Genomic DNA, 22,288 nt, shown 5'->3' with positions numbered 1-22,288 from the left:
GGGGCCACAGTAACAAGGTACGACATGTTCCCATTGGAAAGGAGAGAGTCTGCTATACAGTTATAGGGTATGCAGTGAGTCCAACGGCTGACCAAATTTAGGAAAAACCCCACTAACAATTTAAAGAGACATAGAGCAGGGTCACAGTAGCGACAAATTACCTTTAGAAAGGAGAGAGTCTCCCATAGTGTTGGCCTATGCAGTGAATGCAAGGGCTGCCAAAATTTTGGAGGCACTTCAATGCCCCTTGGAAGAGACGTGGAGGAGGGCCTCATAAAAAAATGTTTCCATTAGAAAGGAGCGGGCCTCCTATACTTGTAATGCCCATGCACAAGTGTATAGGCTGACAAACATGTGGGTGTTGCATCATGGACCATGGTCACCCTGGTAATATGGTGGTGTAGGATGAGGAGAAGGAGGAGGACAATAGCAAATAGCCAAAATCAGGAGGCGTATACCCATGTGTGGGTGTGAAAAGGTGCATGGGAATATACCCCCCAAGAAAAGACACTGGATTTGAGTCTATGTTACGCTGCTATCATTCAGTGGTGTTGAGAAGTCTGGCCCAATCCAGCCCTTGTTCATTTTTATAAGAGTCAGCCTGTCAGCATTTTCATTTGACAGGCAGATGCGCTTATCAGTTATAATTCCACCAGCGGCATTAAAAACCCGCTCTGATAAAACGCTGGTGGCAGGGTAGGCCAGGACCTCCAAGGCATAGAGAGCCAGTTCATTCTACGTATCCTGCTTGGATACCCAATAATTATAAGACACAGAGGAATCACGGAGGATGTTGGTACGGTCGGCAAGGTACTCCCTCAGCATCTTCCAAAACTTTGCACTCATTGTGAGTGTACCCCGCGCCTCAGGGCCTGTGCGATGGGAGGGTCTGAGAAAACTCTCCCAGAACTTTGACAGTGTTCCCCTGCCTCTGCTGGATTCAAGTTGTGTCTCTCTCGCCTGTATTCCGTGGTTGTCCGACGAAGTGTGCCCCCTGCCGTCAGCGTTTTCAGATGGGAATTTTTTTAATAGTTCCGCAACAAGGGCCTTGTGGTACAGCCCCATTTTTGTAGACCTGTCCGCCTCAGGAATAAGAGATATAAAGTTCTTCTTGTAGCATGGGTCTAGAATTGTCACCAACCAGTAATGACTGTCACCCAAAATTTTGAGAACGCGAGGGTCATGGGAAAGGCAGCATAACATAAACTCAGTCATGCGTGCCAGACTACTAACAGGCAAGACTTCTGTGTCCTCACCAAGAGGATGACTGACTGTATGACAGCTGTGCAAGTAGTACCATCTATAGTGCATGAAACTAGCTCCTGTCCTTCTCCTCTTTCTCATTGTCACCCAATCAACTTTGGGATGAGATGAGGCTTGGCTGTGTGTAATCACCCTGCATGGTTCCTTGCTCCATCTCATCGTGCTCCGCCTGCAATGCATCCTCTTTGATTGTGAGCAGAGAGCGTTTCAGAAGACAGAAGCGAGATGGTGACGCTAATTATGGCATCATCGCCGCTCACCATCTTGGTGGAGTCCTCAAAGTTTTGGAGGATGGTACATATGTCTGACATCCATGTCCACTCCTGAGGTCTTATGTGTGGAGTCTGAACTGAATACCGACGGCCTTGTTGATGCTGGTACTCAACAACTGCCCTCTTCTGCTCACAAATCCTTCCCAACATCTGCAGTGTAGTGTTCCAACGCGTGGGGACATCACACACCAGTCTGTTAGCCGGAAGCTGCAAATGCTGCTGATACACGGCAAGGGCGGTGGAAGCTGTAGCTGACTTTCTAAAATGGGCACACAGGCGGCGTACTTTAACAAGCAGATCCGGAAGCTCCGGGTAGGATTTGAGAAACTGCTGAACCACGAGGTTAAGCACATGGGCCCGGCATGGTACGTGTGTGAGCTCGCCTCAAGGCCGCCATCAGGTTCCGGCTATTGTCAGACACTACCATGCCTGGCTGTAGGTTCAGTGGTGTGAGGCAGATCTGCCTGCTCTATCAGAGCTGTCCACAACTCTTCACCATTGTGCGGTTTGTCACCTAAGCATATTAGCATCAGCACAGGTTGTTGCCTCTTGGCCGAGGCAGTGCTGCAGTGCTTCCAGCTTGTGACTGATGTGGTCATTTCGGAGATGGAGGTTGAAGAGGAGGAGGAGGCTGAGGAGGATGAGGTGAAGGAGCTGTAAACCATGGGGGCAACCCTGATTGACCAAGGGCCCGCGATCCTTGGCGTCGGGAGGACGTGTTCCGTCCCAAGGTCCAACTGGGTCCAGGCTTCCACTATGTTAACCCAGTGTGTCATCAGGGAGCTGTACCGTCCCTGACCACAAGCACTTGTCCACATGTCCGTGGTTAGGTGGACTTTCCCAGTAACTGCGTTGTTGAGGGCACGGCTAATGTTTTGTGACACGTGCTTGTGTAATGCGGGGATGACACACCGGGAGAAACAGTGGCGGCTGGGGACCGAGTACCGAGGGACAGCCACTGCCATCATGTTGCGGAATGATTCCGTCTCCATGAGCCTAAAAGGCAACATTTCGAGCGCAAGCAGTCGTGAAATGTGAGAATTTAGTAGTGTGGCCTGTGGGGCATTGACTGCATATTTGCGCTTGCGTTCCAAGGACTGGGGTATGGACAACTGAACGCTGCGCTGGGACAAGGACATGGACGTACTTCCTGATGCTGCTACTTGAGAGTGTGCAATGACAGGTGCAGGGCAGGAGACATCTTCGCATAAACCATGGACAGGGGATTTGCTTGTATGCACAACAGCAGAAGAAGCAATGGTGCTACCTGAGACACTGTTCCTGGACCATGGGGCTCGGCCCACAAAGTCGGGTGCCTGGCTGCCATGTGCCTGATCACGCTGGTGGTGGTCAGGCTGGTCGTTTTGCGACCTCTGCTGATGCTGGCCTGGCAGGTGGGGCAAATGGCTTTTTTGGGGTTATCGGCAGAGTCTTTAAAAAACAACCAGACTCGGGAAGACCTAACAGTTGTACTGGCAACTTCCTTCGCGTTGGTGTTACGGGAACGCTTGCCTGTCTTCTGTCTGCGGCCACCACACTGCTTCTTCCTGCCTGTTGGGGTGCTCTGCCTCCCTCCCCCTGTGTGCTGCTGTCCTCGCTCTGCATGTCCTCCTACCAGGTTGGGTCAGTTACTATATTATCCACCACCTCGTCTTCCGCTTCCGCACCCTGGTCCTCCTCCTGACTTTCTGCCAATTGTGTCTCATCATCGTCCACCTCTTGTGACACTTTCCCACCGTCGCCTTCATGTGACCGTGGCTGCTTAAATATTTGGGCATCGCTACAAGCGATCTCATCTTGCCCCGCTTCAAGTGGACCGGACGAGAGGCCCGAATCTATAAATGGAAAAGTGAACAGCTCTTCAGAGTGTCCAAGTGTGGGATCAGTTGTCTCTGGGTATTCGGCATGGTGAGAGGAAGGAGGATCAGGGTGAGGAATATGCGGTCCAGACTCACGGCTACTGAGACTTGACCGTGTGGAAGACAGGGTGGGTGGGGTGGTGGTGGCTAAGTGACTGAAAGCATTATCCGCTATCCAACCAACAACCTTTTGACACTGCTCTGGGTTCAATAGTGGTGTGCTTTGGTCCCCTAGAAGTTGGGACAGGAAGGTCAGGCGAGAAGATGTGGGTGTTTGTTGTGGCACAATTTCAGCATGCCCACGGCCTTGTCCTTGGCCTCTGCATGTGACGCGCCCCCTGGGCCTGTGCTGCTGCTGCTGTGCAGGGGGAATACCCGGAGCCAGATCGCTGGGGGTTGTAGTTCTCCGTGGCGGTGACCCTGTCCGTGCCCAGGGTGGTCAAACCAGTGGCAGTCTAAATGTTGTAATAAGTGTCCGACTACGCCACCCGTGGATTGCGGTCAGTGGGGACCGCCGCTGCGCTGCAGACCGCTGAGGCTGATGTTGTTTGCGCAGCCGAGTATGGGATAACTCCCCACGGGAGAAGTATGGCCTCAGGGCAGCTAATGTGAGAGATGATGGGAGTGATGGTGTGAGGGTCCCAGTGCTAATGGTGCTGGTGCGGCAAGGAATCACAGAGACGTGAGGTGCAGTTCAGGGTCTTTACTGATGGTACAAGGCAGACCCTCCCGGGAGTACTGGCTAGTATAAGGGGCCTGGTCAGTCTGCGAGCAAGCAGGAGTTCCCCTGGCCAGGTGGAGTTGTAGGCCTCCCCGTTAATCTGCACTCTTCCTGGCTACCTTGCTGTAAGCAGTTACAAGTAGCCCACGTCCCTGAGTATACCGTGTGGTGCTCACCCGTATGGCTGGTGACTTGGGGCCTTCTGTTAGCCTCCGCTCCTGGATGGCGGCGCTGGTCCCTTCTTTGTGACTGAGCCTCCGGGCTTCTATGGCCAGAGGACCTGGAATCCCCTGCCGGCTGGTTTCTGCTGCTGGGTGTATATCAGTCCCCACAGCCTCGGACTCCTGTGTCCGGCTTTAGTGTCTTCGTCCAGGGCGAACTCTGCTCAGCTCCAGCCCCTGGACTTCTGCTACTGCTCCTACAGAGCTCCTGTTCTTGCTTTCCCTGTGTCTGGAACTGTCTGCAGCTCCACTCTGACTCTGACTCAGTCTGCTCTAATCCCGCCCCAGACCCAGTTTAAAAGGGCAGATTCCTCCCCTCCCAGGTCTGGGCGGACCGTGTTGCATGTTTAGGGATCCTGACCAGAGAAACCTCCCACTTGCTCTCAGACATAATATCTCTATTACTGTGGCAACCAGACCCCTGGGGTGTCACATTCCCCCCTAGTAAATTTTAGTACTCCGGGACTAAACACATTTTTGAAGAAACATAAATACAAGGTATAACAATAACAAGACAACATATTTACAAGAAGCTTTAGTCTGTAGAGGTCACGGCGTTTCCGTGACCGGGTGTCCATATCACCCAAGGTGAAGTTTATGAAACAAAGGGGGTGTCCATGTCACCCAACAAGGCGAAGTCTTGGCACAGAATAGGGGACCTGTCCAAAGCAAACCCCTTGCGTTGTCCTTGGGCGTGGCTGCAAGGGTAGACTAACTACTTTGGGCCGCAAGGAGGCCACGCCAGACAGGTTTTCTCTTCCGCGGCTGTCTTCACAAGAGGCACTAAGGTGCAACTATCTACAAAACTGTTCCGGTTATCCAGTGTCCATAACCTGTTAGTCCAAATAAATCTGCAGGGTAACTGAGAAACATAATTAGTAACAGGCAACAAACATAAACCATAAACATTTTTCAATAAACAGTTAACTTTACAGTGCACTGGTTTAGATTCTCCAGCGAGCGGGCATCTGACCTCTAGTGACTCTAGTGGACCTACGGAGCTCACTAACTGGTTCTGCACTACAGGGTGTAGGAGGTGTTATGGGCAAGCTGGGCAGCTTTCTGCGCACTCTTTGGCTCACTAGGGGCACAGCAGGCTCACTACTAGCAGAGGGTTGATCCTCCTGTACTGCTGGTGTGGACTCTTCTGCCCCTTGGGCCGGCTGCTCTTCCAGCTCTACCGGTTCCTCTGTAGGCACTTGCGGGGCTGGCTGGAGAAAGGTGAGGATGGGTACCACAACAGCGCCGTTTACTTGTGTCCAAGACCGGGGGAAGTCTCCGAGTACGGTACTGATCATTTCTTCCCTTTCCTCTGCGGGTTGAGGGTTTTCTTGATCTTCTTCAGGGCTTTGCAGCTGCTCGGGACACTTCTTCAGGTGGTCTCTGGAGACAATGGCTGTGGTTTCTCCTCCATCCTTACTGATTACGCAGATTTTTGGGTTCTCATGGCTTGATGGCAGTACGGTGTACGGGTCCTTCTCCCATTGGTCGTCCAACTTGTGGAGCCGCCTCTTCCTCTTCAAGACCTGCTCTCCAGGTACCAGGGGAACAGCGGGAGCATACTGGTTATAAGCCTTCTCTTGCCTTTCTCTAGCTTGAGACAGACTTCGCTCGACGCTCTCCTGCACTTTCCGATACTTCTGCTGCCGTTCTGTATCCCAGTCTGCCTCTGGCGAGGTGTCCTCAGGCGTCAGGACTCCCATATCCAGGTCAATATGCAGCTTACCAGGTCTTGCTCTCATTAGGTAAGCCGGGGTACAGTTGGTGGAACCTACAGGGATGTGGTTATACAGGTCCACCAGATCGGGCAGTTTCTCGGGCCGCAGACTGCGTTCTTCCAGGGGCAATGTTTTTAGCAGATCTATCACCACCTGGTTCATCTTCTCGCAGAGTCCATTGGTTTGAGGGTGATAGGGCGTTGTTCTTATCTTCTTGCAGCCATACAGGTTGCAGAACTCCTGGAACACCTCCGCTTCAAAGACTGGTCCTTGGTCTGTCAACACTTGGTCCGGGTACCCGTGTGGACGGCAGAAGTGCTGCTGGAAGGCTCTAGCTGCTGTTTGAGCCATTAAGTCCTTGACCGGGACCACCACCAGGAACCGGGAGTAATGATCTACGATTGTGAGGGCGTAGACATACCCAGATCTGCTTGGAGTCAGTTTCACATGGTCCAGGGCTACCAGTTCCAGTGGCTGTCTGGTGATGATGGGCTGCAGGGGAGTCTTCTGGCTGGCTCGGTCTTTTCTTCTCAGGTGGCACGGGCCACAGTCTCTGCACCACCTCTCGATGGCTCCTCTCATGCCTACCCAGTAGAACCGTTCACGCAACAAGAACTCCAGCTTCTTCCATCCGAAATGCCCTGCTCCGTTGTGGTATGCCTCCAGAACCATAGCCGCGTCTCGTCTTGGGACCACTACCTGCCAGGTCAACTCATGCGTTCGAGAGTTAACCATTCTCCGGCACAGCTTCTCCCTGTAGAGGAACAGCTTACTTTTCGCCTTCCACAGTTGCTTGGTCTCCTCCGGAGCATCTGGGTCAAGACGGGCATCGGCCTGGGTCAGCATTTCCTTCACCAAATGGACTGCGGGATCACTGTCTTGCGTCTCCGCCCAGTTGTAGTGGGGCAAGGGATTGAACGTCACGGAGCGCCTGTCCTTCACACGGTGGGAATACAGGGTTATCCCATGACGGTGGAACGCAGGGAGCTCAACTTCTTCCAGATCTTCTGGATCTTCCCCTACGTCCGGTAAGTTCGGCATTCTAGACAGGGCATCCGCGTTGGCATTTGATCGTCCTGCCCGGTATTTGATGGTGAATTCAAAGTTGGACAGGCGGGCCATCCATCTCTGTTCCAGGGCACCGAGCCTTGCAGTGTCCAGGTGTGTCAACGGGTTGTTATCCGTGTACACGGTGAATTTGGAGGAGGCAAGGTAATGCTTGAAACGTTCGGTCACTGCCCACACTACTGCCAGGAACTCCAGCTTGAATGAGCTATAATTCTCAGGGTTCCTCTCCGTGGGCCGTAGCTTTCGGCTGGCGTAAGCGATTACCCGTTCTTTCCCTTGCTGGATCTGGGACAGTACGGCTCCTAGCCCGATGTTGCTTGCGTCCGTGTGGAGGATAAAGGGCTGGCTGTAGTCTGGATATGCCAGGATTTCATCCCCCGTGAGGGCCATCTTCAGCTGGTAAAAGGACTCCTCTTCCAGCTTTTCCCACCTGAAGGGCGGCTTCTGGTTTTTGGCTTTCCGAGATTGACCTATCAGGAGGTCCTGCATAGGGGCTGCCATTTTGGTGAAACCGGGAATGAATCTTCGGTAGTAGCCTACCAACCCGAGGAACTGCCGCACTTCCTTTATGCTGGAGGGTCTTGGCCAGTCCTTAATTACGGTGATCTTATCAGGGTCGGGAGCCACTCCGTCAGCACTCACCACGTGTCCCAGGTACTGCACCTTTGGTTTCAGGAGGTGACTCTTGGAGGGTTTCACCTTTAGGCTGTAGTTTGCCAGAGCTTCAAACACTTCTGCCAGGTGTTTCAGGTGGTCCTCGTAGGTCTTGGAATAGACGATGACATCGTCCAGGTATAACAGGACCGTCTCGAAGTTCCGGTGTCCCAGACAGCATTCCATCAACCGTTGGAAGGTTCCTGGTGCATTGCAGAGCCCGAACGGCATGCAGTTAAATTCACTAAGACCCATCGGGGTGGTGAATGCGGTCTTCTCCCGGTCCGCCTCTGCTACAGGAACCTGCCAGTACCCGCTAGTGAGATCCAAAGTAGAGAAGAAGTTAGCAGATTTTAATGCAGCTAAGGACTCTTCTATCCTTGGTAACGGGTACGCATCTTTGTGTGTGATACGGTTGACCTTCCTGTAGTCTACACACATTCTCATGGTGTTGTCTTTCTTTTTCACTAAGACTAGTGGAGCTGCCCAGGGGCTACAGCTGTCCCTGATTACCCCAGCCTACTTCATGTCTCTAAGCATCCCCTTGGCGTGTTGGTAGTGTGCCGGGGGTACGGGTCGGTATCTCTCCTTTATGGGAGGATGGTCTCCCGTGGGGATGTGGTGTTCTACCCCCTTTACTCGCCCGAAGTCTAGCGGGTGTTTACTAAACACCCTCTCGTACTCTCGAACCACCCGATAGACTCCCTGTTTCTGGTGTGAGGGAGTGGAGTCAGTACCCAAATGCAGTTGCTGACACCAGTCCTCCATTGGTTTCTTAGAGCCGTTACCTTCCTCTGGTTGAGATGGAGGCAAGGGTTCCACGGCCTGTACAGAATTCTGGTTTATGGTGAACAATTTGGCTAGCGTGGCATACCGGGGCAGGTATACTTCTCTCTCCCCGATATTTATGATGCGAACGGGCACCCTCCCATGGGGTACATCGACCACCCCCCGTGCTGTCAAAATGGTGGGCCTACTGTCTGAGTAGACGGGTTCTACCATTGCTTGGTAGTCTCTACCTCTTAGACCAATAGCTGCCCGGCACCAAATCATCATCTCACTTTTTGGGGGCATGGCAATAGGGAACAGGTCACACATTCTCACGCTACCTATCTCACCACCAGATAGTTCCACCTGTTGCCGCTTCATCAGTGCCCGGATCTCTTTTTGGAGCACACGCTGCTGGCCGGAACTGGCGTTCTTGGCAACCTGCTGTAAAATGAGAATCACCTCTGCAAGACAATTTTCAATCACATTAGTTCCCAAGGTTATTCTAGGGTGACTCTCATGACGGTCTATGTCCACTATAATCAGTCCCTGTGCCGCCAGTTCGACTTTACCGATCTTAATGGTCACCTCCTTGAATCCCACCTGCGGCACGGGCTGACCATTGCTGGCGATGATACTCAGCTCGTCATCTGGGTAGCGGGTTATGTCCGAGTCATTCCAGTACTGCTTAAAGAGCACGTACGGGATGGTGGTCACCTGTGACCCAGTGTCTAGTAGGGCACTCATAGGAATGCCATCCAGTACCACAGGCAAGATTGGACGTCCCCCTACGTATTTATCACGCCAGTTCGATGGGCCTGATGATCTTATGCCTGGGGGTTAGCCCTCTACCCCAGGTTGTGCCCGTTTAAATGACAGTACCTTGCCACATGTCCGGGTTGATTGCAGCGGCGGCAGATGGGTCATCCATCCTCGTTGTATCTGTCGCTGGGTCTTCCTCTGGCCGGTGGGGTCCTCCTCAGTCGGCGCCACGGGACGTCCTCCGGTCCGGATGCCAGCTGGATCTTTCCTGGAGAAGAGACCTGTAAAGACTGCACAGTTCTGGTTAGCGCGGCAACGCTCTTAGTCAGCTCTTGGACCTGATGGTGCAGGTCTGTAGCCGGGTCACTGTTTAAAGGCTGCGCATCAGCTCCCACAGGCTCTGCAGACAAGGGCGCCGTCCCCTGGTGGTAAGTGATAGCAGGGCGCCTGTGGGTCACAGCGCCACCTGGTGCCGGTTCTCGGAGCACCCGGATGGCTCTGTCCTTGAACTGTGCAAAGTCCAGGTCAGGGTCCTGTAAGGCCATTGCCCGCAACTGGGTCCGGTGGGCATTGCACAGTAGACCCTCAATAAATTGTTCAGTCAACAGCTTATCTTCATTTCCCACGCTGTCAGGGTCTGCCTGCTTAATGGCTCTCAGGGCCTCTTGTAAGTTTAAAGCATAGTCTCTTATACTTTCATGAGCCCGTTGTTTGCACCCATAAAATCTTAGTTTTATTTCGGCTGAGTTGCGGGTGTCAAACGTGTCTTTCAGCCGGACTAGTATCTCTCTGACAGTCCTCTTCCTCCCAGGTGGCCAGGACTTTACCTCCCTTTGGGCTGCCCCGATTAATTGGGCCACCAGGATGCTCACTTTTTGCTCTTCTGTGAGGGGGTACACCTGGAAGAGGCTATCCAGTCTTTCTCTAAAGTCATTTAGAGTATGTGACTCCCCTGAGTACTGGGGTAGCCAGGTTGCCCCCGGGATATAGGGCATGGTGAATGGCATGACTGCTGCAGCGATTGCGCTGGCGGTGGCTGTGGCGGTGGAGCTCCCCTCGGTGTCTGACATCCTCCTTCCCCCCTAGTGGACCGTGGCCTACCTTGCGATGCTCTTCTTCCGTAGGCCGCGGCTCCGCAGTCGATCGTCGGGGTTGAGGACCTGGCGTCGCGCTCCGATGACGTCAGCGTCGCTCTTCCTCCCTTCCAGGACCTTGCGCAGCGTCAGAGCGTGGGGCGGAGCTTCGGATCTCGCGCGCTTTCGGCGTCCACGCCCCTCTTCTTCCCGTGCGGCGTCCCAAAGATGGCGTCCGAAGGCGGGAAGCAGCTGCGGATGGCGGGAAGAAGGCAGAAGACGGCGGGAAACGGTCCAAGATGGCGTCTGATGGCGGGAATCGGCTCCGGATGGCGGGAAACGACTCCGGACGGCGGGAAACTTCACCACAGGTAAGTATAAAAGTCTCTTTTTCAGGCACGCAGTACCCGGTGGTTGCGGGCACGAAATCCTGCTGACTACGCCAAAGTTGACGCGCCCCCTGGGCCTGTGCTGCTGCTGCTGTGCAGGGGGAATACCCGGAGCCGGATCGCTGGGGGTTGTAGTTCTCTGTGGCGGTGACCCGGTCCGTGCCCAGGGTGGTCAAACCAGTGGCAGTCTAAATGTTGTAATAAGTGTCCGACTACGCCACCCGTGGATTGCGGTCAGTGGGGACTGCCGCTGCGCTGCAGACCGCTGAGGCTGATGTTGTTTGCGCAGCCGAGTATGGGATAACTCCCCACGGGAGAAGTATGGCCTCAGGGCAGCTAATGTGAGAGATGATGGGAGTGATGGTGTGAGGGTCCCAGTGCTAATGGTGCTGGTGCGGCAAGGAATCACAGAGACGTGAGGTGCAGTTCAGGGTCTTTACTGATGGTACAAGGCAGACCCTCCCGGGAGTACTGGCTAGTATAAGGGGCCTGGTCAGTCTGCGAGCAAGCAGGAGTTCCCCTGGCCAGGTGGAGTTGTAGGCCTCCCCGTTAATCTGCACTCTTCCTGGCTACCTTGCTGTAAGCAGTTACAAGTAGCCCACGTCCCTGAGTATACCGTGTGGTGCTCACCCGTATGGCTGGTGACTTGGGGTCTTCTGTTAGCCTCCGCTCCTGGATGGCGGCGCTGGTCCCTTCTTTGTGACTGAGCCTCCGGGCTTCTATGGCCAGAGGACCTGGAATCCCCTGCCGGCTGGTTTCTGCTGCTGGGTGTATATCAGTCCCCACAGCCTTGGACTCCTGTGTCCGGCTTTAGTGTCTTCGTCCAGGGCGAACTCTGCTCAGCTCCAGCCCCTGGACTTCTGCTACTGCTCCTACAGAGCTCCTGTTCTTGCTTTCCCTGTGTCTGGAACTGTCTGCAGCTCCACTCTGACTCTGACTCAGTCTGCTCTAATCCCGCCCCAGACCCAGTTTAAAAGGGCAGATTCCTCCCCTCCCAGGTCTGGGCGGACCGTGTTGCATGTTTAGGGATCCTGACCAGAGAAACCTCCCACTTGCTCTCAGACATAATATCTCTATTACTGTGGCAACCAGACCCCTGGGGTGTCACACATGCATCATTACCATCACGTCCAGTTCCCCGTCCCTTGCCAAGTGCCTTGCCCATTTTAAATGGAGAACAGTATCTTCCACGCTCACTACAAATGACTGAGTTTGGAGCAAACTTATATGTGATCCGTGTGACGGAGAAAACAGTTTCAAATAGCTGGCCTGTAGGTAAGTAGTTTGAACAGTAAACTGTGGTGAATTGCTTCACTGACACACTAAAGGAAATTTTTAATGGAGGCCAGAAATGGCAGTATTTTCTGACAACGTATATGTGATCCGTTTAACGGAGAAAACAGAGTTTTAAATACCTGGCCTGTAGGTAAATAGTTTGAACAGCAAACTGCTGTGAATTGCTTCATTGACACACTAAAGGAAATTTTTAAAGGAGGCCAGAAATGGCAGTATTTTCTGACAATGTATATTTGATCCGTTTGAAAGAGAAAACACAGTTTTAAATAGCTGGATTTCTAGCGCTGTAATATAGAAAGGATCTGGCTGTATTCTGCAGTGCCAACAAGCAAATGGCGCAGAAAAACGGTGTTCTCTGGATTGCTTTTTAAGCAAATAATGAGGATTCAGATCCAAAGAAAAGTATTCCTGGCTCCTGAGACCTGGACCTTTGTATAGAAATACAGTGCCTACAAGTAGTATTCAACCCCCTGCAGATTTAGCTGGTTTGATAAGATGCAAATAAGTTAGAGCCTTCAAACTGCAAACGAGAGTAGGTTTTATGAACAGAAGCATAAATCTTACAAACCAAAAAGTTATGTTGCTCAGTTGAATTTTATTAAATTTTAAACATAAAAGTGTGGGTCAATTATTATACAACCCCTATGTTTAATATTTTGTGGAATAACCCTTGTTTGCAATTACAGCTAATAATCGTCTTTTATAAGACCTGATCAGGCAGGCACAGGTCTGTGGAGTTATCTTGGCCCACTCCTCCATGCAGATCTTCTCCAAGTTATCTAGGTTCTTTGGGTGTCTCATGTGGACTTTATTCTTGAGCTCCTTCCACAAGTTTTCAATTGGGTTAAGGTCAGGAGACTGACTAGGCCACTCCAACACCTTGACTTTTTCCCTTTTGAACCAGGCCTTGGTTTTCTTGGCTGTGTGCTTTGGGTCGTTGTCTTGTTGGAAGATGAAATTACGACCCATCTTAAGATCCTGGATGGAGGAGCCAAAATCTCCAGGTAGGCCGTGCTATCCATCTTCCCATGGATGCGGACCAGATGGCCAGGCCCCTTGGCTGAGAAACAGCCCCACAGCATGATGCTGCCACCACCATGCTTGACTCTAGGGATGGTATTCTTGGGGTCGTATGCAGTGCCATACAGTCTCCAAACTTCACGTGTGTGGTTGGCACCAAAGATCTTGATCTTGGTCTCATCAGACCATAGAACCTTGAACCAGTCTGTCTCAGAGTCCTCCAAGTGATCATGAGCAAACTATAGACGAGCCTTGACATGACGCTTTGAAAGTAAAGGTACCATACAGGCTCATCTGGAACGGAGACCATTGCGGTGGAGTACGTTACTTATGGTATTGACTGAAACCAATGTCCCCACTGCCATGAGATCTTCCCGGAGCTCCTTCCTTGTTGTCCTTGGGTTAGCCTTGACTCTTCGGACAAGCCTGGCCTCGGCACGGGAGGACACTTTCAAAGGCTGTCCAGGCCGTGGAAGGCTAACAGTAGTTCCATAAGCCTTCCACTTACGGATGATGCTCCCAACAGTGGAGACAGGTAGGCCCAACTCCTTGGAAAGGGTTTTGTACCCCTTGCCAGCCTTGTGACCCTCCACGATCTTGTCTCTGATGGCCTTGGAATGCTCCTTTGTCTTTCCCATGTTGACCATGTCTGAGTGCTGTTCACAAGTTTGGGGAGGGTCTTAAATAGTCAGAAAAGGCTGGCAAAAGAGATCTTTAATCCACACATGTGAAGCTCATTATTCTTGGTGCCTGAACTACTTCTTAATACTTTAGGGGGACCAAACAGAATTCTTGTGGTTTGAGGGGTTGAATAATAAATGACACTCTGAATTAACTTTTAACGTTTTTAAAAAAAAAAAAAAAAAAAAAAAAAAAATTTGCTGCAGTGCATTTCCCACTTCCAGGCTGATCTACAGTACAAATGTCACAATGCCAAGTTAATTCCGCATGTGTCAACCAGCTAAATCTGCAGGGGGTTGAATACTACTTGTAGGCACTGTATCTAACAGCAGCAGAAGGCAGAATTGGAATGGAGCCTCTTGTGCTATATGTACTGCAATCTGCTATATACCCTGCCTGCCTGCCTATATACACTGCCTGGATGATATCTCTGCAGATGGATTACTTAGTCCTCAAAAGGACTGTTTGTTAAGATGGATATGTGTAATGTATGGTTTTTCTTCCTACACTACCTAATACACAAGCAAATCTATCCCTGACACAGCAGCACCTCTCCCTACACTGTCTGATTCTGGAGTAACTGTGACGACCATGGCGGCGCCAGGTCTTATATAGACCCGATGACGCTAGGCGGCCAGCCAATCAATGTAATGCCACAACCAACATGGCTACGGCATTACAGTGAGTGGCAGGCGATCCCTGCATGTTCATTGGCTCTGTAAAGAGCGCCAATTATGCAGGGAGGAGACCCGAGCACCGAGCATCTCCAGCAGTGAGATGCTCGGGGGAGCACCGAGCAGTAGCGAGCATGCTTGCTCATCACTAATACGGACAAAGACTCCCCTTAGGAAGACATGTTGTTCATCAATAGACACCTTAAAACACACAACTTTACTGCTTGTTGCAGCTGGTGCCCACGCACGCATTTTTAATCTGCATAAGTTGGCTATTTTCACACATTTCCCCCCCCCCGCGCTGTCCCAGGCACCTCAAGACAAGACAAGAGGAGAGGATAACTAATTAGTGAACAGACAAGCAGTGGTCCACCTTCTTCCTAGTCCGCAGGCTCCCTGCAGACTGAAGCTGACTGCAGCAACACAGCCAGATAAAGGCCAGGAGCCCATTATGACACGTGCAATGATGTTCCATTCTTGCATTATTCCATTGTCCCATTGTCCCATTCTCTTGCATTATTCCATTGTTCCATTCACTCATTACATCTATTGCAAGCAATCTATGTGCCTGGGTGAAAACCAATAGGATGCTCAGATTGACAGACATAGGTAGCACTTTAAAACAACATCTCAGACCAAACTTTTTTATTTCTTTTTTTTTAATCCACAGATAGAAAATTAAAGAAGTCAGTGCTCCACCAGAGGGAGCCAGCATTTCACTAAAGAAATCGTTGCGGCCCCCAAATTTTTTTTAAATGGGCGGTACTCAGCAACACCCAACTGATGGGACAGTTGAGTTAAAAGAGTAGCAGCTGATAACAAGGCCACTGACTAGGTATATGGTGTGTGTGCAACGGTGTAGCAAAGGACAACATTACTGCAGCTTATCACAGGAAGGAAGGGATAGATAGATAGATAGATAACATTACAATACAATATATTGGTAAAAGCAAAGCACATATACTAAATGAGAACAGATACTACACTTGATGTTAGCCAAAAGGCCGAGAAGCGATAACCTGAATTGGTTTTGGCTTATGACTGCACCCTGGCTTCAAGAAGGCACCTGTTACGGATCCGGGTGGTGGAACCTCTGTGCTGCGGTGCAAGGAGGGGCCAGAGGGGCGTGACTAAGTATCTACTCGGCCCGACCAAGGTCGCACGGCGGCTCAGTCGACTCCGTGAACCAGGGAGGAACCGAGCAGAGGGACCAGGTAACACTCTGGGACCGACCTTTTATGAGAGCAGGTGACTCCCACGGGTCAGAAGGCAGGAATTGACTGGTACAGTAGATGAGCTTCGGCAGGCAGGCTGACGGGTGGTCTGGGTAAACAAGCAGGCTGATTAGGCAGATAGTCAGGCGAGTGTTCCGGTAGGCAAGCTGGAGGGCACAACAGGTAGCAGGCAGGTGCTTCCAGGTAAGCAGGCAGGAGGTCACAACAGATAGCTGGCAGGTGCCTCCAGGTAAGCAGGCAGGCCGGCATGGCAGGTAACAGGCAGGTGCTTCCAGGTAAGCAGGTAGGCAGAGCCCATAGACAGATTGGCGGACTGGACTGTAGACAGACTGTCGGGCTGGAGAGTAGTCAGGCTGGCAGACTGAACTGAAGATCAGACTGGCGGACAGGACTGACTTGCAGAGTACCTGAGGGCTGAAGCAAAGTAAGTATCACAAAGCAACAACCTTGCATGGGCACCTCCATATTGGAGGAGGTGCCTTTTATAAGGAAAGCCCTCCGGCCATTGGCCGGGGACATTTTAGGACGGCGCGCGTGGCCCCTTTAAGAGGGAGGGAGTGCGCGCGCGCCCTAAGCACGGAGCCAGGGAAGCTGCATGCCCCAGCAGCAGCTGCAGGGAGGCTGGAAGACGCTGGAGCAGGACTGCGGCGGTAAGGGGGATGGGGTCTCTGCCTGGCAGGGGGCAGAGATGCCGATGTTACAGTACCCCCCCTTTTACGCCCCCTCTTTTTCAGGTCAGCAAGAAATTTTTTTAAGAAGAAGAGGGGCATGGATGTTCTCCCTGCGTTCCCAAGACCTCTCCTCCGGGATAAACCCCTTCCAATCCACCAGAAAAAAGGTTTTTTCCTCTTACCCTCTTGGTGGCCAAAATGTTCTCTACCTCATAGACGTCCTCAGCGGAGACTGGAGCTGGAGTGGTACCTGGATCGTCAGAAAAAGAATTAAGAACAACTGGTTTGAGGAGAGATACGTGGAAGCAGTAAGGTGGCCGGGAGTTTTAGCTTGTAAGCCACGGGATTGATTTGCTTGAGAACCTCAAACCGACTGATGAACAGTGGACCCAACTTATACGATGGAATTTTGAGCCGAACATGTGTGGAGGAGAGACAGACCCAGTCTCCCGGACGGAAAAGAGGCAGATCCAGACATCTCCTATCGGCATGTTTCTTCATCCGTTCAGAGAACTGAAGAAGTGCGGATCTAGTGTCTTCCCAAATAGTAGAAAATTCGCTGACAAGAGACTCCGCGGCAGGATTGTCCACTGAAGCGGAGATGGGAAACGGCATCCGGGGGTGTTGACCATAGACCACAAGTACGGGGATTTGGAAGAAGACTCACTCTCATGGTTGTTATAGGAGAAGTCGGCCCATGGTAGGAGCTCAACCCAGTCGTTATGGTGAGCATTGACGAAATGGCGGAGAAAGCTGGTAAGGATCTGGTTGATACGTTCCACATTGGACTGAGGGTGATAAGCAGAGGAGAAATCCAGGGTGACATCCAGCAGCTTTCATGTAGCTCTCCAGAAGTGCGAAGTGAACTGGACTGTTTTGGGCGGTGTTCGAGCCGTTCGGCAAACACGAACGATTTGAAAAAAATTCGGCTGTTCGAGGTTATGTTCGATAACTGTTCGTGCACCAAAATCATAACTGGATTTTTTCTCAGTAATGCTGAAAATTAATGTTAATAAGCAGTTTGAGTGTTCAGCGGGGCGGGGGGAGGGGCAGGGGATGGATCTCTGCAGGAATAATGAAGATCTCCATTTTTTTTTCTCTTTCCCGCATTTACAGTGGGGAGATGCAATCTGTCAGCCTATCAGCAGAGCACACACGGAGCGAACTGCTTTTTTTCACACAAGCAATGGCATGTATCATTGGCAGTGTATGTCACATGTCCTTGCCCTATAAGACACAGACATTTTCCCTGTCGCCACCATTTTCTCACTGCTGCAGCAGCGTGTTAGACGGCACCGCTGTTGCTGTGTGCGCTATACCTTGTTAATTTAAAGCCAATTTTCGCACAAATCTACAGATAGCTTGGGAGTAGGGAAGAATTGTGATTGCAGTCCTTTTAAGGACTAGGTTACAGCATTTTCTACGACTTTTATCAGGCAGGTCTGTGCTCTTAAATAGATAGGTTGGGAGTAAAGACTAATTGTAATTGCAGTCCTTTTCAGGACTAAGTTACATCAGTTCCTATCAGTTTTTGCCAGGCAGGTCTGTGCCAGTGCTGTGCAAGTTGTTTTCATAGCATTTGGCTAAATCTAGCAAAGCTAATCCTTTTTGGCCTATTGCAGAGTGTGTTAGTCAGTGGAGTAGCCTATCTGTGTTGCAAGCTACACCACCTGTGTATAGAATACCAATTTTTTTACTGCACCTAGTGAAGTAAAACCTTTTGGGCATAGCATCATTCTATTAGTCCATCTATACTGACCTCCATAAGGTTGCAAATTGAATCTAATTTTTTTCTGCATCTAGCTCTGAAAAAATATTTGGGCTTCTAGCAGTGTGTGGGACTTGGTCTATTAGTCCATCTATACTGACCTCCATCAGGTTGCAAAATGAATATAATTTTTTTCTGCATCTAGCTCTGAAAAAATATTTGGGCTTCTAGCAGTGTGCGGGACTTGGTCTATTAGTCCATCTATACTGACCTCCATCAGGTTGCAAATTAAAAATAATTTTTTTCTGCATCTAGCTCTGAAAAAATATTTGGGCTTCTAGCAGTGTGTGGGACTTGGTCTATTAGTCCATCTATACTGACCTCCATCAGGTTGCAAAATGAATATAATTTTTTTCTGCATCTAGCTCTGAAAAAATATTTGGGCTTCTAGCAGTGTGCGGGACTTAGTCTATTAGTCCATCTATACTGACCTCCATCAGGTTGCAAATTAAAAATAATTTTTATCTGCATCTAGCTCTGAAAAAATATTTGGGCTTCTAGCAGTGTGTGGGACTTGTTCTATTAGTCCATCTATACTGACCTCCATCAGGTTGCAAATTGAATATAATTTTTTTCTGCATCTAGCTCTGAAAAAATATTTGGGCTTCTAGCAGTGTGTGGGACTTGTTCTATTAGTCCATCTATACTGACCTCCATCAGGTTGCAAATTAAAAATAATTTTTATCTGCATCTAGCTCTAAAAAAATATTTGGGCTTCTAGCAGTGTGTGGGACTTGGTCTATTAGTCCATCTATACTGACCTCCATCAGGTTGCAAATTAAAAATAATTTTTATCTGCATCTAGCTCTGAAAAAATATTTGGGCTTCTAGCAGTGTGTGGGACTTGTTCTATTAGTCCATCTATACTGACCTCCATCAGGTTGCAAATTGAATATAATTTTTTTCTGCATCTAGCTCTGAAAAAATATTTGGGCGTCTAGCAGTGTGTGGGACTTGTTCTATTAGTCCATCTATACTGACCTCCATCAGGTTGCAAATTGAATATAATTTTTTTCTGCATCTAGCTCTGAAAAAATATTTGGGCGTCTAGCAGTGTGTGGGACTTGTTCTATTAGTCCATCTATACTGACCTCCATCTGGTTGCAAATTGAATATAATTTTTTTCTGCATCTAACCCAGACAATAGTTTTGGCCTAATACCACAGTTTGGCCACTCAGCTCTGCTCGGTTCCCATCCATTGTTTTTTTGTGCAAACAACTCCAGAGTTGTGAATTAGTTAACCACCAAAATGAGTGGTAAAAGGCCTGATGCTGGTGGAAAGGGGAATAGGCGTGTTGGAAAGGGGAAAAAAGGTTGTGTCCGTGGGGTAGGTGTTAAAGCAACAGTAACATCTGCAGAAGAAAGATCCTCTTCCAGCCAAACTAAAATGTCTACTTCTTTTAGCGGACAATGTGATAAGATCCCTTTCTTACGGCCACGCCAATCGCTACAAATTCCACATGAGGCACAAAAACAGCAGGTGCTTCAATGGATATTAAGTGCTCCTTTAAGTGGGCTCTCCTTCACATCAACTTCAACATCACAAATACTCCAGTCCTCAGAGGTGTCACCCCAATCGCACTTGCTTCCTCACAGCTCCCAAATCTCCAGCTGCCCGTCTGAGTATGAGGTAGAACAGATGGTTGAGTATGCAGAGCTGTTTACTCATACTATAGCCTGGGAATCAGAGGTCGGCTCCAGCGCTTCTGTGAATCCAGACGAGGAAATGATCTGCACTGATGCCCAGAATCTTTATGAGTCGGATCCAGGACCAGACGCAGAAGGTTCTGACCATAATGTAGACCCTCATTCCCAAACTGTAACTCCTGTTGGTGGAGACAATGAGGAAGACGATGATGAGACTCAAATACCTGATTGGAGCGACAACTTTAGTTTTTTGTCAGGGCAGGAACAGGTTGACTCTGAGGACGACGGGTGTGATAACACACAGGGTGATGATGATGAGGTTGGAGATCCCACTTACTGTCAACCCACAGTCAGCCAAGAGATGAGGTCAGCAGAGGAGGTGGTGGAGGATGCTAGTGACGACGAGGTCAGGTTGCGCCTTCCTGGACAGAGACGTAGTACTGGAAGCACGTCAACAACTGCATCCTCAAACACAACTCTGCCTCTGACCACAAGTCGTGGTGGCTCTTCAGGTCGCATGGGTGCTAAGCCTTGCATAGCCTGGGCATTTTTTCAGATCGATAAAGATGACCCAACTCGTGTTATCTGTAACATTTGTCAACAAAAGCTAAGTAGAGGCCAAAAAATACATAGTTTGAGTACTTCATGCATGAACCGGCACATGGACATGAAGCATAAGTTGCAGTGGGAAGCTCACTGTGCTACAATGCGGCCTAGCCGGCCAGGCCAACCACCGTCTGCCCCATCTTGTGCATCTGCGGCCTCTTCATCCTCTGTGACTGGGGGGACAGCAGTCACACCTGTTTTGGGACGCAGACCTGCCACCTCTTTACCCGCAACAGCCAGCGTGATTGGCAGGTCATCATTTTCTTTGGAGGTGGTAACACCAGCTGGTGTTGAGCGCTGTCCGACATCGATAGCACCACCTTTGGATCAAAGCAACCTAACATGTCCGCCTGCATCTTCCACACAGACCGGCAGTTTGCCGGGGACACCCTTATCAACCCTGTCTAAGCATAACAGCCAGCCCTCGGTCCCTCAGATGTGGACAAGTAAAAGACCATTTCCTCCTAGCCATGAGAAAGCTAAGAGGTTGAATTTCACCATCTGCAAGCTCTTGGCTACAGAAATGCTGCCTTTCCGCCTGGTGGACACAGAGGATTTTCGAGACCTTATGTCCGTCGCAGTGCCCCAGTACCAGATGCCCAGTCGGCACTACTTCTCAAAGAAAAATGTGCCTGCGCTCCACCAGCATGTCGCACACAACATCACCGCTTCTTTGAGAAGCTCTGTGTGTGACAGGGTGCATTTCACCACAGACACTTGGACGAGTAGGCATGGACAGGGGCGTTACATGTCGCTGACTGGGCACTGGGTAACTATGGTGACAGCAGGACAAGGGGCTGCTGTCCAAGTCTTGCCGTCCCCACGAGTTGTGCGTCAATCCTCTTTATCTCAAAGTTCCTCCACTGCTTCTGCCTCCTCAACCTCCTCGAAATGTGAGTCACACAGCTGAGGAGTTGTGGTCAGCTCTGGAGAACCAATTTCATGAATGGTTGTCTCCACTGGACCTGAAACCAGGGAAGGCCGTGTGCAACAATGCTGCAAACCTGGGTGCGGCCCTTCGCCGGGGCAATGTCACACACGTGCCTTGTATGGCTCACGTGTTGAACCTGGTTGTCCAGCAACTTTTAGCCTACTATCCCGGACTAGATGGCCTTCTGCAGGGGGCACGGTCGCTGTGTGTTCACTTCCGCCGTTCGCATCCCGCAGCTCAGCGACTTACATCTCTACAGAAGTCGTTGGGCCTGCCACTTCACCGGCTACAATGCGATGTGCCTACCCCGTGGAATTCAACTCTGCACATGTTGCAGCGACTGTGGCAGCACCGACAAGCCCTGGTGCAATACGCTCTGACGTATAGCCTGGGCCAACGAGATCCAGAGGTGGGGCAAATCACGCTGGAGGAGTGGTCTCAGATCAGGGACCTATGCACCCTTCTGCACAGTTTTGAAATGGCGACGAAGATGTTTAGTGCTGACGATGCCATTATCAGCATGACTATTCCGGTGATTTACATGCTGGAGCACATGTTAAACAGAATTCGGAGTCAGTAGGTGGCACAAGAGGAGGTGGAGGAAGTAGAGGAGGAGGAGTTGTATGCTGAAGGGCTAATATCTGCAAGGTCCAGACGGTCGGCAGCACCAAGGCGGCAGGCATGTGAAGGTGGGGGAGATGGTTTTACCAGGGCGCATGGTAGCAGCCAAACTAGTGAGGAAGGTGCAGGAGCCCAGGAAGAAGTGGAGGACGAACTGATGGAAGACTCATCAGATGAGGGAGACCTTGATCACATTTCTGTTGTGCGAGGTTGGGGGGAGAGGACAGAGGAAGGAAGCATGATTGTTACCTTGCCACCAACACAACAGGGACTTGGTGCTCCTGGATGCGCAAGACACATGAGTGTCTTCTTACTGCACTACCTGCAACATGACCCTCGAATTGTGAGAATTAGAAATAATCCTGACTA

General features: G+C 50.6%; 1 pseudogene; it reads right to left on the bottom strand.

Moving 5' to 3' along the window:
* Positions 1-15,353: 15,353 nt before the first annotated feature.
* On the bottom strand, positions 15,354-15,455 carry LOC141160295 (U2 spliceosomal RNA; annotated as a pseudogene).
* Between the last annotated feature and the right edge of the window lie 6,833 nt (positions 15,456-22,288).

This window comes from Phyllobates terribilis, unplaced genomic scaffold (genome assembly GCF_046119375.1).
Source record: "Phyllobates terribilis strain yellow unplaced genomic scaffold, ASM4611937v1 Scaffold_8__6_contigs__length_399053987, whole genome shotgun sequence".
Lineage (NCBI taxonomy): Eukaryota > Metazoa > Chordata > Amphibia > Anura > Dendrobatidae > Phyllobates > Phyllobates terribilis.
The sequence above is the reverse complement of the archived record's forward strand: the minus strand, read 5'-3'. Positions and strand labels throughout refer to the sequence as shown.